Source organism: Ascaphus truei, chromosome 3 (assembly GCF_040206685.1).
Source record: "Ascaphus truei isolate aAscTru1 chromosome 3, aAscTru1.hap1, whole genome shotgun sequence".
In the NCBI taxonomy this organism is placed as follows: domain Eukaryota; kingdom Metazoa; phylum Chordata; class Amphibia; order Anura; family Ascaphidae; genus Ascaphus; species Ascaphus truei.
Window position 1 is genome coordinate 10,353,446 of NC_134485.1, and position 16,141 is coordinate 10,369,586.

The 16,141-nt window shown below is 48.1% G+C and overlaps 1 long non-coding RNA gene across 1 annotated transcript in view; it reads left to right on the top strand.

Moving 5' to 3' along the window:
• The window catches only part of LOC142490867 (uncharacterized), a 75,239-nt gene extending 59,636 nt beyond the window's left edge, over positions 1 to 15,603 (top strand). The window contains exon 3 of the long non-coding RNA XR_012800118.1: positions 15,237 to 15,603. This is a non-coding gene — a long non-coding RNA (uncharacterized LOC142490867). The remainder of the gene's footprint in view (positions 1 to 15,236) is intronic.
• The last annotated feature ends 538 nt before the right edge of the window (positions 15,604 to 16,141 follow it).

The following is a 16,141-nucleotide window of genomic DNA, read 5'->3' on the forward strand; positions in this document are numbered from 1 at the left end:
GAAAAGGTAGAATGTTCTACAAATGTGGATGTAGAATCTGCTACCTCTGCGTTTAGTATGTTGAATGGCCAAGAGAAGATAATAATGAACCAGATAATGGAGGTCATCTCATCTACAAGTTTCCCAGTTGCTGACAGAGTAAAGGAGCCGCTTGCATTGATGATAGCTGACACAACTTGTGGATGTCCAATTTCAGCAAATGTCAAGCTCTGAATGTACAGTACATTGATGGAAAAAAGGTACAGAAGCCATTACCGCTGAAGCAGAGTTACTGTCTTCACAAGAGAAGACCAAGCTGCAAGGTAGCCCGCTACACATATATTGTGGAAAATAAATTTTGGCTTTTACTTAACCCATATCTTCAAACAATACAGCTTTAAGGCAGCATATAATTGAACAAACAGCCTATCCCACTGTAAGGGCTGACTCACACTTCCCAGTCCCTATCTGCAGGGCTGGGAGGATAGGCCTCTTACCAGCCACTGACCCAAAGTCCAAAGAGGAACCTGTTACCAGGGGTTCTTTCCCCCAGTCCTGGTCTGGGTTGGTGTCCGTGGGATACACCCTCTGGCGGGTTCCAGTGACCGCTGTGTCCAGAATAGAGGGGCTGGTTCCCTGGGATCCCTCTCTGTCAGCAAATACCTCCCATGTGCTAGAGCGATCCCTGCAGTCCAAGCAGGAGGCTTTGCTACCTCTCTGATGAGCCAGGTGGAGACTTTCTAATTGTCTCTAGCTGCAATTAACCAGCTCCCTGCTGGACTCATAAGACCAATACAGACTTTCTATTGAAACCCTTTTAGACAGGGGTTAAGGCCCTGTCACAGTAACAATAATTAAAAATAAGGGGGAATTAAAATGGCCGAAGTGGAAAATGTATAAGTATATACATGGCCCCAAAATCACTCATGGAGTCTGAGCGTGTATGTAGATCTAGGTGATGTAACTATTAGAATGCACAGTGTTGTTTGTTACCGTTGAAATATTTAATGTCTGAAACGGTTAAAGCAAATGATCTGAAAATGTAATACACGTTGCAAAATAACACATCTAATGTTTCGAAGCAAGAATCCTGGTCTAATAGATGCACCATTTATTTTTATCACAAAAAACTAAGAACTAATTCCAAGACGGGGGCTGCACCGATTTGGTTGAAACTTCTGGCAGATTTCAGTTACAGTAGGATGGCAGAAAGGTACCCTCAAAATGTCATCAGAATCCGTATGGGCGTTTGGCCCGTGAAGAGCGCGAAAACACAAAAAAAAAAAACAGACGGACACAGCCAAATAGATCTGAACGTCTAGTTGAAGTCTTCACCCCACTCGCCCACTCATCCAATTATTCAGAATAGATTGTTCATATTTGCTTATGTTGCTAACCTATGTAGAAAAGATGCTTCCTCTGCAGTATGGCCTGGATACATTGGAAATGTGGACAGGTAAATGACAGCTGATGTTTAATATAGCTAATGCACGGTCATGCATTTGAGTAGATACACTATGCAGGTCACTGAACAAAGGATTTAGTACTTCTTGTACTGTCGATATCAATCTTAGAATGTGTTCTCAATGTCAGGCAGCAGCTGCAAATATTACCAGGATATTCTCAAGCAAGGTAGTAACGTATAATTCTGCCCCTATGTAAATATCTGTAGTAAGATTACACCTTAAATATGAAGTACCATTTTAGACACCTTACTATAGAAAAGATAACTTGAAAGTGGAAATGTAATAGTCCTATTGCTCAAGGATAGGACAGGACCAAGTGAAGAGGAGTCTCCAGGGGAAGAGAAAGTAAAAGAGGAACCGGTGTGGTCGCATTGAGGAACAACCAGTTAGTGGGGGGATAATGTGGCAGGAGCAGAGAGCTTGAAGAAGGTAGCAAAACACGTTAAGGCTATGTCCCCGCTGCCTGCTGCAGCGTGCTTCATGGCGTACACTGCAGGGACAAGAATCGCCCCTCAATGGGGCCGGACCCGCTACGGGTGAGAGAGTGGGACTACCTGACCATGTGAGGATCCGTAACCTAAAAGTTTTTTGGCGCCAAACAGAGATCTGGCAGCAGCAGAGTGGTGAGATTCATCCCCCAAAGCCGATTTTTCTGAAGACAGTAAAACTGTCTTCCCAACTGACAACGGAGCGCTGGCCACCCCCCCTGACGGTTCAGCCAATGAGGGCGAACCTGCCGGGTGACATCATGGCCGCCCCCCCCGCCACGCCCCCTCCCCCGTCTTTCCCGCTGCAGCTCTGCACAGACCGGGGAACAGAGCTGCACGTGCTGGCAGACACGCGTGTAGCGCCGACACTGGGGCCGTAGCCTAAGGCCGAGTCCATAGAAGGACAGGCCGCGCTGAGTCGTGCGGACGCTCCGCGCTGAGCCCCTGCATCCTCAATGAGGATGCCTTGAGAGGGGGCTCACGCTAGCGTCCGCAGGCGTGTTGAGGCGCTGGATTTTTCAGCCGACAGCCAAGCTGTTTTTCAGAGCGCTGTCGGCTGAAAACATCCAATCAGCACGGAGCAGCATCAACGTCATGGCGCCGTGACGTCGGCGCCGTGGCGTTGATGTCGGTGCGTCATTGGCGATTGGCCCAGCGACGTCACTGCCCCGCCTCCCTCAGTCTCCCCCCGCCTCCGATCACGCCCGCTGGTTCGCCTGCATGGGCATGAAATCGCGCAGATTTCAGCAGGCGAGCCTCAGCGTCAGCGCGGTCCAGCCCTGCTTCCCCTTCTATGGCCCCAGCCTAAGAGAACAAAAGGCAGCAACTTTAGCCTTTAAATATCTACAGAGCTGCAAGTGTCGCCTGTTTCCAAACCTTATTTGCAGAGCATTGGGTTAGGACATCTTACACTGTCATATATTCATGTTTGCTTCCAATCTACATGGCTCTGTGGGTCCCTGGCTGAGAAATTAAATAAATACTTTATGAATATTGCATGTAACCTTCATCGGAGCTTGAAATTACGTTTGTGCAGACACTGTGGTCCTCCTGCCAAGACTGTAACAAATGAATATGTTCTCATTTTGTGAGCACTGGCGTGTGTGCTCACACTGGAAATGTAGCTAAAACCCACCCTCCCTAATTAACATATAGCAATGAATTACTCGCTTTGTTAGAAGACATTTGCTTGCATTTTCCAGTTGTAAATCTAAACCTTTTTACTGCAGGTAGTACCACAAGCAGTGTATTCGTACATACAGTACCATATAGTATATTAGCAATTGCCACTCTTGATCATTAAGTGCTTATGTAGCCATGTATAAAAATGGTATTCAGTTCTTTCTCATGCTGGCAGTAAACCTGGTAAGTATGCAGGATTGCCAGCATCAATCATGGAGGTTTGCCCTCACACCCTGGCGAGGTGTCATATGTACACAAGGGGAGTGGTAACATGCTCTATGTCCACTATTAGTGACACAAGAGGTGTGGCTATTTTCTAAGTCTATATAAGACACAGCACTGCCTAAAGTTAGTTGTTCAGTAGTTCTTCAGAGTGCAAGGTTAAAGGAGTGTCTGCAGCAGTTAGGCTGTCAGATTCAGCTGGTAGCATACCCTACACTATGTTCAGGGATCTGACACAGGGGGGTGATCTCCCTTAGGGGAGAGGTGATCCCACTCTTATGAGAGAGAAGGACCTTCTGAGAGGGATGCAGCAAATGGAGATGAGCGGCTAGGACGACCGCTGTGAGGGGCAGTCTGCCTGCAGGTGCTAATAAAGATGCCCAGTTTCACCAACTCCTTGCTGTGTGTGAGTGGTCATTACCCAGAAGGAGGCACCACGAAGGAGGTCCTCATCAGACACTTCTCCCTGCAGTAGCAGAGATCCTGATGAGGTGGAGGCGCTGCATCAGATGTGAGTAGGACTCCAATCACACTACCTCAGATGCCTGTCATGCTGATATCCCCACCAACATCATGCGGGAGACTCAGGAGTCCTGTAGCCAGCAGGTGCACCACACACGACACAGACATGTAATGGGGCCAGTAGACCACAGGGGCCAATGTGAGATTGGGTGGGGGCCCGTAAAACCGTTACACTTATTATTGATAATTTAATTGGACACTAATAGCCATCACTGTAGTGAATATACGCTATGATGCACATGATTCCACAACAAAAATTTGTCACCAGATTTCCGTATATGATTACATAAATATATGTAACGCAGCTCTTGCCCCCATAATGTCTCATAGAATCACGCTATTATGAGTCGGCTTGGGAAGCACATGCAGGTATGACTTGTACTGTAGGTACCACAGGTTATATATTCAGCGGTGATGCTGCTATGGTCCATAATACTATCACGCTACAACCTGCTGTAAGGGCCTATGTGCACTGTATATCCCATATGTTCTCGGGTACTTGGTCAATACTAGTGCAGAAGGGGGATGCAGTTATTGCATGTGATATAAAATCAACGCTAATGTTAGTCTTAGGAGTGCAAAACATTTGTATTTACTGTCATGTTTTCTTAATAAGGGAACTGCGACAGGGCAGAACCTCTGTATATAGGGCTTCAATAGAAAGCCTGTATTGGTCTGAGGAATCCAGCAGAGAGCTGGTTAATTGCAGCTACAGGCTCCACTTGGCTCGTCAGACAGGTAGAAAAGCCTCCTGCTTGAACTGCACGAGATCTCTTGTGCATAGAGGGACTGTGTTGCCAGAAGAGATTCCCAGGAATAAGTGGTCTTGAGCACAGGAAGTGGAATCCCATGGGAAAAGGTAAGCGGTGCACTGCAGAAAAAGCGATGAGGCTGGATTGCTCCGAAAATTTTAAGAAAACATATTTATTGGCCAATGGCAATATGATAAAATTTGAGATGAACTGGTAGAGGAAACACTGACGTGTTTATCACGTGTGCGCTTTGTCAAAGTTCTTACTGAGCTTTGAAACAATAAATAGGACTCCAGAGCGGAACTACCACTCCCTGTGTTCCTCACTAATGATCCTTGTATCATAGGTGTGTAGCCAAGTGCCCTATGCTATATAGTTTTCCTGGCTCTAACATTATCAGCCCTGGTAAGGAGCAGGCAGTGTTGGGGTTAAACTCCTCTCACATGGGCCAGCATGCGAGTCTCCCCACTGGGATGATATTTTGTTGCCTGGTATAAAAGATGCTCCCTTCCAAATTTAGTAGGATTGTTCCAGTGTAGCCTGCCCCTTAGGAAGTAGGCATGGTTCTACCTTGCCCCATCTGGGGGTGAGGGGGTAAGAACTAACCCTGGGACCTAAAGCTCCTGGGGGCCTAGTCAAGGGAAATGCATCCTCTCTTGCATGAGAGGAATATGGAGTGTGAGCTGGTCCATCAATAAATTCTATTGTACTGTTCCTGGTCTGTGACTATCTTACTACAAAGCTTCCTGTGGGGATGAATCTCTGCCCCTGGCAGAGCCCTGCAGGATGGAGGCACGTCACCATCCTGAAAACCTGTCCTGTTGTACTACTCCCCATACCATCGCGGGGACTCAGTCCTCCTGGGAATCAACAGGTGAGTACTACAGCACCAATAACACCATAACATCACAATTAACCACAGATCTCCCTTGTGTGTTTGTGTGTGTGTGGAGGGGGGGGGTGTTACATTTGGAGGTGCTGCTGAGATGGACAATTAGGGACAGGCATTAAAGAAATGAGGAATTGGGTATATGCTGAAGGAGAAGTGAAGGGCCAGTCACTATCCAAGCCACTATATTCCCAACTGTTTGCAAGCAGAGGTGCTCTCTGAAGCGCTGCAGGGGTAGTATCCAGCTCACGAGTGCAAACTCACCGCTGCTAAACTGAGAAGTCATTGGGGGCACTTACTGTATCAGAACCTTTGAAAAATTGGGAGGCATATGAATTATGCTGCTGTACTGAGAGGTGCCTGCAAACCACTGTATCAGAGCCATTTAAAAGACTGGGACACCCACTATATCTGAGAAGTGCCTGAAAACCACTGTATCAGGGCCATGTCCCTCTGCATTGGTCTGAGATGTGCTTGAAAACCATGGTATCAGACGGGTGCATGTGGTAATCGCCCAGGGATGTCTCTGATGGACTAGAGCTCCAAGATTGGGGTTATCATGTGTACCCCGCTATTTATTGCAATTTTTCCGGGGCTGAGATGTGCGTTAAAAACATAGTATCAGCCGAGTGCAGGTGGAGTTTGGCCAGGTGTGGATGTTTGGCCTGGGGCCAGAACCCCCAAGAAGGGAACGCCAGCGTGTACTCCCCTTTATTGAATGTTCCAGGGCTGAGATGTGCGTGAAAAACATGGTATCAGTCAAGGGCACGCGGAACGCATCCAGGGATGCCACTGAAGTACTAGAGCTCCAAGATTGGGGTCTCCAGCATGACCTCAACTACTGTCCTAATAGTGCATCTGGAGCTTCCAGGTGTGGAAGTCTGGCCCGGGGCCAGAACCCCCAAAAAGGAGCTGCCAGCATACACAACTTAAAATTGGATCAACAAAGGGGGATCCTGGGGTCTGGGAGCAGTCCCCAACAAAATCGGGATAACCGCGTGCAGAGTTTGCAGGATGCAAGCTCTAATTTTCCAAAACGTGTGGCTTGTCGCGAAAGCCATAGCCGTGCCCTTTCTGCAATGTCTGGGACTCCTGGATCCACCAGGGGGAGGAGACACTGATTTAACTACCATCATTGTATTGTATTGTATTGTATGTCTTTATTTATATAGCGCCATAAATGTACATAGCGCTTCACAGTAGTAATACATATCATATAAATAACAAATAATATAAATAACAGGTCATGGGAATAAGTGCTTCAGACATAAAAGTAACATTAAGGAAGAGGAGTCTCTGCTCCGAGGAGCTTACAATCTAATTGGTAGGTAGGGAGAATGTACAGAGACAGCAGAAGGGAATTCTAGTAAGTGCGTCTGCAGGGGGCCAAGCTTTATGTATCATGTGTCCAGGATTATCCAGTGCTATTCATATGCTTCTTTAAGCAGATGTGTCTTAAGGTGGGTCTTAAATGTGGATAGAGAGGGTGCTAGTCGGGTATTGAGGGGTTGGGCATTCCAGAGGTGCGGGGCAGAAAGTGAGAAATGTTTAAGGCAGGAGAGAGCTTTAGATGTGGGGTGTAGCCGGATGCAGCTATCACACCCAACAGACACATGGTGACTGAGCAGCTCAGGACTGTGTATACTCCTGACTACTGCCAAAACCTTAGCAGAGAGTTTTACTCTATGAGTTCTGACTCAGGAGCAGAGTCAAGTGGGACTACTATCTGAAGAGAGAGTCTTCCTTCTACACGGAGTGTGAGTAATACTCCACCCTGTAAACCAATGCTGGACTCACCTGTTTCCCTGCTGCTTGGTGTAGAGGGTGCCGAGTCTATCTCCTTCTCCCTCATGGAGCTGGAACAAGGTCGCTATATCCAGGGTGCTAGCCATGGTATGGAGAAGTCCCGGTGAGCGTTATCTACAGCTTCCCTGATAACCAGGCCCATCCGAGAGGAATCTGCGGCTGCAGAGGATGTCTGCAGTGAGTCTGCGGTACCTGCTTCCGGAACGGGGATGCAACGTGGGTGCATCAGCTACAGAAGTACCAGCCGGTACTTCCCCTGCTTCTGCTCCCGAGGTCCTGTCTATCGTTCGTGCATCCAAGGCCGACACATCCACTCCAGTTCTGGTGAAGATCCTGACTTTGATGGTGAGCGGCGTTGAGGTTAATCCATTTCTGCTGCGTTACATGCAACTCAAGGATGCCCAAGAACTAGCCGCGGTGCATGCTGCTTCTGAGGATCTGACGTCCCATCCTTCGCTGAGGGAGGAGGATGTGGCGGCATTGCTTTTGGTAATCGGCCGAGTGTGCAAGAAGGTAATTAGGAGACCGGGACATTCTCATGCTGCTACCCGCGAGGTTGCATGCCAGGACACTCTGATTGCCCCTGTGATTGAGGTGACGATTTCTGCTGCAGGGAGAGACATTGTTGTGCTGGCCCAACCCCGTACTACCCTTACTACTACCCTGGTGGCCCGCCATGAGTCCTTAGGGTTAAGTGGGAGGTACAGGCTCTTGTCACCCCAACCATCGTTCCCAGTGATGTTTGTTATCCCTAAATGTACCACGGATAACCTGGGTATTAATGTATCTACATCTGCGGTGGGGAATGTTGTGTTAATTTGGTGGGATCCAATGTTAGAAGTGCCTGCGAAATGTATGCCGCTATTTTATAACTGTGCCTAACTACACATCCTGGATGTCCCTTAGTGGCGGATCGGGCGGCCCCCTACAAATGGGAACTGCCCGATCAGCCACAGGACATGAACCCCCAGCTCCACCATACCACCACCCACCCCTTCTTTGTTGAAAAACTTTTTTTTAACACTAATTTTCTCACAAATGTTTCAAGTCTATGATGGTTTCAAACAATTTAAAGTTCTCATACTGAGCAAAATTCAAGGCCTTATTTAGAAGTGACAACTATCCATGAGTCAAATGTACCCCAGAAATATTGATAATGTTATCGGTTTGATTTAGGAGTCATTTTTCCATTTGGACACTACGCCTTCTCCTCTGTGAGCGACTGGTCCCTGTACTTTTTTTGCATCCAATGGTTTAAAGATGGAAGGAGCATGGGGCTATTCTCCGTATCTTGCTTGTTGTTCATATTCTTGATCTCTGTGGTGGTTTCGTCTCCCCGAGGTCTCGTTGCTTGAAAAGGATACTGCATATTGGCGACTAATCACTAGCTGATGCGCCTGACAGGCTTGATATCTCACTTGGTTTCTTTTTGAGGATTGATCGTCGTGGAGTTAATTTCCTTGAAGAACCAGTTTGAGCCTTGAGCATCGGACTGTGCTGCCAGCAAGATCACCAGGAACTAGACCCCTGTTCCAGGGCACAGTGGTCCCTGGAACCGCTAGAGGGTGGCCCCCCAATGGACACCAACCCAAACCCAGAGACTGACATAAAGGGCCCCCTGCTTAAAGGTACCATTTGGGGGTCATAGGTTGGCAAGGAGCCTATCCTCCCAGCCCTGCAGAGAGGGATGGAAAAGTGTGTTAGCCCTTACACAGGGATAGGATGTTTGTTTATTCGTGTGCTTCCTTAAACTGTATTCCTTAAAGCTACGGGCTGAATAAAAGCCCTGGTTTATTTTCCCCAAATACTTTCCCCAGGTTTTACCTCTGCTCAATGTCTCTTAGGCTGAGTCCCCACTGGCGCTGAGCGCGCTCATGCTTGGAGAGCGCTCCAAGCATGAGCGCCGGGTGTCCTGCTTGTACGCGCGCGTGGGGGAGGGGGGGGGGGCATTGCGGGTAGTTGAGCGTGCAGGTAAGTATAGGTTTTTTGTTTACCTAAGCGTCGATCGCGGCTGAGCGGCTGAGCGTGTGTGCATGAGTGCTGCGCGCACAGCGTGAGCGGGGACTTACATATATCTATATATGTAAGTCCCCGCCGCAAGCGCCGCCCGCTAAGCCCGATCAGCGCTAGTGCGGACTTAGCCTTACAGGGACTGTAAATGAAAATAAGGGACGTATGATTACACATTTATTTATTTATAAAATATTTGTACCAGGAAAAAAAACATTGCGAGTTACCTCTCATTTCAAGTATGTCCTGGCAACAGAATGATATGTTAAACATTATTGTGTGTTGCAAACATGTTAAAAGCTGCAGACCTAGCAATATCACACGTGTTTTTTTTTTGATAAATCATTTCTATACTATGAGAAAATACTTTAAAAAAAACAAAAAACAACTCTGAATGACATTTTTAACGTATTATAATGTACCAAGAATTTTTGGTTTCTATAACAACCATTTCCAAAGTCACATCTCCTTCCTCTTCTGAAACTGGCTCTGGCGCACCCCTTTTTGAGCCCTGCCCCGTGTCACGATTTGTATCTAGTGACTGCCTGGTCACATGATCTTCCCCACAGAACTTTGCATCTTGGGTCCTTTTCTGCTGCACTGACAGCCATTTAGTGAACCCCGAGCCAAATCTTCGCTGATCGACCGCAGGAGAACGTATCGATCTGCAACTTAGCTAATTACTGATCATTGTGTGAATTGTATTGATGTGCATATTAAAGGGGAAAACAAACAAAAAAAAACCCTGGCTGCTTGGACTGCTGCTTTAAATTATTTAGCAGGTGGAGACTTGAAAGATCTTAAGCAGGTGAGTAGGAAGTGAGACCAGATTCTCTATTGAATCTTTGAACCATGAGCAGGCTTCTGGAAGCTGATCTAAGGGGATAAGTGCAGAGTCGCTGTGCATAGTAGGGGTGAGGAGCCTGCTCACATGACTGGCTAACTTGCTCAGAAAGTATTTGAAGGTAAAACAGTAAAAATGTATCTTATGTCTGGACATAAGGGATAGCTAGGGTGACCAGTCGTCCCGGTTTTGCCGGGACAGTCCCATTTTTTCTGGGCTGTCCAGGGTGACGGTCTGTCCCGGAAATGTCCCGGGTTTTGCCCCTGGTCCTGTGGGCGAGTCGGCGGCGGTGCGCGGGGGCAGCATGAGGAGGATGCGGAGGCCGTGAGTATTTTTTTCTTTTTCAATAGCAGGATGCAGGGGGCGGGGCTTTAGAGTAGAAGCAGGGGATTGGTTGGAGCCCCGGCTTAGTACCGGGGGAGGATGTGCTGAGCTAAGAGGAGGGGTGTGTGTGTGTGTGTGAGACGGGCTGCTGCAGGGGTGGATAGGGGGTGGGTGTGAAAAACGGGCTGGTGGGGGGGCGTGTGAAAAACGGGCTGGTGGCAGGGTGTGTGAAAAACGGGGTGGTGGGGGTGTGTGTGAAAAACGGGCTGGTGGGGGGGGTGTGTGAAAAACGGGCTGGTGGGGGGTGTGTGAAAAACGGGCTGGTGGGGGGAGGGGTGTGAAAAACGGGCTGGTGGGTGTGTGTGTGAAGAACGGGCTGGTAGGGGGTGTGTGAAAAATGGGCTGGTGGGGGGGGGGGTGGGTGTGAAAAACGGGCTCGTGGGGGGGTGGGGGTGGGTGTGATAAACGGCCTGCTGCAGGGGTTGGTGGGTGTAAAAAAACGGGCCGGTGTGGGGTAGGGCAAACGGAGTGGTGTGGTGGGGGGAGAAGGGGTAGGGAGAGGAGGGAGAGGGGAGAGGGGAGAGAGGGGGGAGAAGGGAGAAGAGAGGGGGAGAAGATAGAGGGGGGTGAAGGTGGAGAAGGGATAGAGAGGGGGGTGAAGGGAGAGAGATGGGAGAGAGGGGGGGAGGTATGAGGAGGGGAAGGGGGTGTTATGTGGAGGGGAAGGGATGTTATGAGGAGGGGGAGATGCAGGGAGTGGAAGAGATGAGGAGGGGAAAGATATGAGGAGGGGGAGTGGAAGAGAATGAGGAGGGGGAGATGCGGGGAGTGGAAGAGATGAGGAGGGGAGGGGAGAGATATGAGGAGGGGGAGATGCGGGGAGTGGAAGTGATGAAGAGGGGGAGATGCGGGGAGTGGAAGAGATGAGGAGGGGGAGATGCGGGGAGTGGAAGAGATGAGGAGGGGGAGATGCGGGGAGTGGAAGAGATGAGGAGGGGGAGATGCGGGGAGTGGAAGAGATGAGGAGGGGGAGATGCGGCGAGTGGAAGAGAATGAGGAGGGGGAGATGCGGGGAGTGGAAGAGATTAGGAGGGGGAGATGCGGGGAGTGGAAGAGATGAGGAGGGGGAGATGCGGGGAGTGGAAGAGATGAGGAGGGGGAGATGCGGTGAATGGAAGAGAATGAGGAGGGGGAGATGCGGGGTGTGGAAGAGATGAGGAGGGGAGAGATATGAGGAGGGGGAGATGCGGGAGTGGAAGAGATGAGGAGGGGGAGATGCGGGGAGTGGAAGAGGATGAGGAGGGGGAGATGCGGGGAGTGGAAGAGATGAGGAGGGGGAGATATGAGGAGGGGGAGATATGAGGAGGGGAAGGTATGAGTAGATATGAGGAGGAGGAGATATGAGGAGCGGCTGTGTGTAGGTAAGTGGCTGTGTGTTTGTCACTGTGTGTGAGTGTCACTGTGTGTGTGTGTCACTGTGGGTGCACGTATATTGGGAGGGAGGTTGAGTGGGGAGGGGAGAAAAATACATCTGGGGAGTGTAAGAGAGAGGGAGGGGAAGGAAAGGGTGACTGGGGAGTGTGAGGTGGGGTGAGAGTGAGGTGGTGTGTGAGAAGGGGGGGTTCTCGCAAGTCCGCTGAATCGTGGTTTCTGGGCCCCGGGAAAGCTGTCTGCAGCCCTCCATGGCAGTGATGTCACTGACTGCCACAAGGAGAACAAGAGACCCTATTTTGCAAAGTGTAATATACATACAAGGTCAGGAATGCCAAATTTTTTAAATGTCTTAATTTTAATTAATGCCTACTTGTTTTTATTTAATTTTAATTTATGTCAATTATTTATTTAATTTTAATTTGTTAATTATTTTAATTACACATACACACATACACGGTGAGGGAGCTGAGAGAGTGAGAAAGGGAGTGAAGGGGGGAAGACGAGAGTTTGTGTTATGTTAAGAATTGGAAATAAATACATTTTTGAAGTAGTAATCATCCCCTCCGAACTGGGCATTTTTGGGCCAACAAGGCCCAAACAAAGCCCCCACCTCTATACACACAAACACACACTGCAGCCCCCACCTCTATACGCACAAACACACACTGCAGCCCACACCTCAATACGCACAAACTTACACTGCAGCCCCCACCTCTATACACACAAACACACACTGCAGCCCCCACCTCCATACGCACAAACACACACTGCAGCCCCCACCTCTATACGCACAAACACACACTGCAGCCCCCACATCTATACACACAAACACACACTGCAGCCAGGGTTGCCACCTTCTATTGAAGGCTAACCCGGAGATAACAACATTTTTTAGATCTATTTATTATATATTTATCTTGCCTTTGGCTGTATCCTCCTCTCCAAATTCCGTTAACATGGCTGCGCGACGTCACATAATGCTCATTGCCATAACAACGAGACGCTCCATGACGTCACGCTGCTTCAAGTTGACATGACAACGGGACACATTATGGCGTCTAGGCATCACGTGATGCCACATTGTCATGGCAACATGTCACCGCCTGACGTCAGTGTCTTGTTGTCATGGCAACGGGGTGCGTCATGTGATGTAATTTGTTTTACAAATTTTTTTATAAATGTGTCCCGGTTTTTCATTTTGAAAATCTGGTCACACTAGGGATAGCCAACTTAGTCCAATTAACATATCCAAATAAGACAAAATGTCATATTGTGTTGTATAGAATGCAAGCTTGCTGAGGTGAGTTTGGGGTGTAGCACCATGCACTGTGTGAGTTTGGGGTGCTGTACCATGCACTGTATTCCCATAGTCAATATGTGGCATTAGCATCCGCTGTGCGATAAGCTTTCTGACCAATGGGCTTAACCAGGATTTACGTCTAGTTTGGAATAGATTTTGGATGTCCGTATGCTAACATGCTAATAATTGAGGCTAGGTTATTGTTAGGGTTGACTATGATCACTAGCTCTGCCATTGAAATCTTTAGAAATGTAGCCAAGTACGGTACTTACTGGTTTGTCAGTGGTATTGGTAAGACCTGATGTAAATAGACCTTAAGCTGTGCAAAAGCGTAGCACCGATTACTAAATCTGGGCTTTGTAATCTTGTGTCTAGCTCCAGAGGCCAGATCTAAACTAGTGTAGCCCTGTGTAATTTTGGGTTCACATACCTCTCTCATTCTGTGCAGTAATCCCTGTTAAGAGGGCAGGTTTGCCAGAAGTCATCATGGAGGTTTGCCCTCAACCCCTGTGATGTGTAAGGTGTAGCAAAGGAAGTGACAGCATGCTCTGTGTCCACTGTTAGTGACACAGGGGTGGGCCTTCTGGAAGCTATATAATACGCATCACTTCCTAAAGTTAGGAGTTCAAGTGTGTCAGATCAGATCCAGACAGTGCAAGTGATCTGTGAGTCTGTGCAGCTCAAGTGGCAGAGTGACAAGCTGACCCCACACTGGGGAGAGGTGGCAGAAATATCCCTGGCTCTATTACAGAGTCAGGAGGGAACTTCCTTATGATGTGCAGCTATATGATGTGCGGCTAAGTACCGGCCGCTATGATGGGCAGTCTGCCATGCCTGATGCAAATAAAGATGCCCCTTATTCAAAGACCCTTCTTGCCTGTGACTGGAGTTAATCAGGAAGAAGATGCACCCAGGAGTTCTCTTCCAGAAACTCCTCCCTGCTATCATGGGGATCTGGAAGGGATGGAGGCGCTGTACCAACTGTGAGTAGAACTCAGCACTACCTCATACGCCTGTCATGGTGAAATCCCCACTACCAACGAGCGGGAGACTCAGGAGTCCTGTGAGCCAGCAGGTGCACCACACTACACTGACATGTAACGGGGGGCAGTTTCTAGACCATAGGGGCCCATATGAGATTGGGTAGGGGTCGAACCGTTACACAAGCAACTAAGATTGTGCAGGGTTTACATCAAAAGCTTCATGAGGAAATACTTCAGTACCTTAACACAGGGGTGAGCAAACTGGGGGCGGGAGGGGGGCAGATTTGTCTGGGACGGCAAGGCGGTTGCAGAGGTCCCGCGCTCTTCCCCAAGGCATTTAAATGAAATGCCGGGGGATCGCGTGAGGCCTCTGCAACAATAAAACTTACCGGGATTCAGACGCTGTGACGCATGTCCATGGCAATGAAGCGTCAAATGATGCCGCGGAGTCATGTGATGTGACGTCACAGGCATCAAATGACGGCACGGGTCACATGACCTGACATCACGTGACCCTGGACCGTCATTTGACGCAGCTGCAAGGTAGGAGGGGGCGCGAGCTCCGGAGCAGGCCAGACAGGGGGGGCGCAGCAGTAAAAGTTTGCGCTTCCCTGCTTTAACATATATGCTTTGAAAGAACTAAGGACATCGGGACATTTATTCATGTAATAAAATACATTTGACCTTGAATTTATGTTGAGATCAATGTTTTCGCAACTATGTCCTGGGTTCCATTACTTAGACAATACAGAAACTGGACATGAAAGATTTTTATATGAGAGAGTTCAGCGTAAATGAAACAGAAGTACAGAGGACTATACACTGAAAGTGTAGGGAACTATGTAAATTCAGGGGAAAATGTGAAAAGACTTCTTCACTAACCAATAGTGGCATGGTAAACCTCCGAGCATAGATGCTGCAGATGAATACCATATAGCAGGGGTTCTGAAATTGTCCTCATTTGTGGACCACTTCAATAATAACAATCATTTGGAGGACCACCGTGCTTACACCTAACTCTGTTCATTTCTACAGATCTATAACTTTAGCTGTGCTCTGTCACACACTATATCCCTGATCTACAACTCAGCCTGACCATCACTGGGGCTGGGGAAACCACTGACAACAGGAGATATGAATGTCAGCTTTCTGGGACCACTGCGGAGCTCTTTGGGGGATGCCAGCAGTCCAGGGATCACAGTTTGAGACCCACAGCCGTAAAGCAGCAATCCATGCACCATGTGTTTTTACTTCTTTGAAACAAAGGTTACCCTGGCACTGAAGCACAGCACACTCTCTAATTTCTTTTTTAATCTGACAGTTGTGTTTCTCTGCTAATAGATCCATTTTCAGCTGGTTTTATGCTATATCTGTATTGTTTCAGTATAAATATTATATGTATATATTGTGAGATTTTGTTTGTTTAGAAAAGTTATTTCATATTTCGTATTAATAAAACCTTTCTCACTGACTGCCCCGCACCTCTGGAATGTCCTTCCCCTCAGTATCCGACTGGCACCCGCCCTCTCCACCTTTAGAACCTTTCTTAAGCTAATCTGTTTAACGAAGCATATGGGTATCCCTGCTGGCGTACACTTTACATCTCATATGCACACGGTGGCCCGTTGCAGCTGCACTTGCCAGAACAACTTACCAAGTGAGGAGGAGATGTGTGTGTGTATATATGAAGAGCTGTGGTAGGGTGACGGAGGAGAAATTGTTATTGAGGTAACATGTTGGAGCAAAAAGATGGAAAAGAAGGGAGGATAGGATCGTAAGGAAAGCGAGGTGTGATAATTGTGTCATTATATATTTTTCAATGTGACAATTCTTGAAATACAATTCTGGGACTTAAGTGCAAATTCTGAATGTATCACACAAGTGCAGCCTTATTCGATACCATGCAACAAATATGTGAATAAAAAGAAAAACTTGTAGTG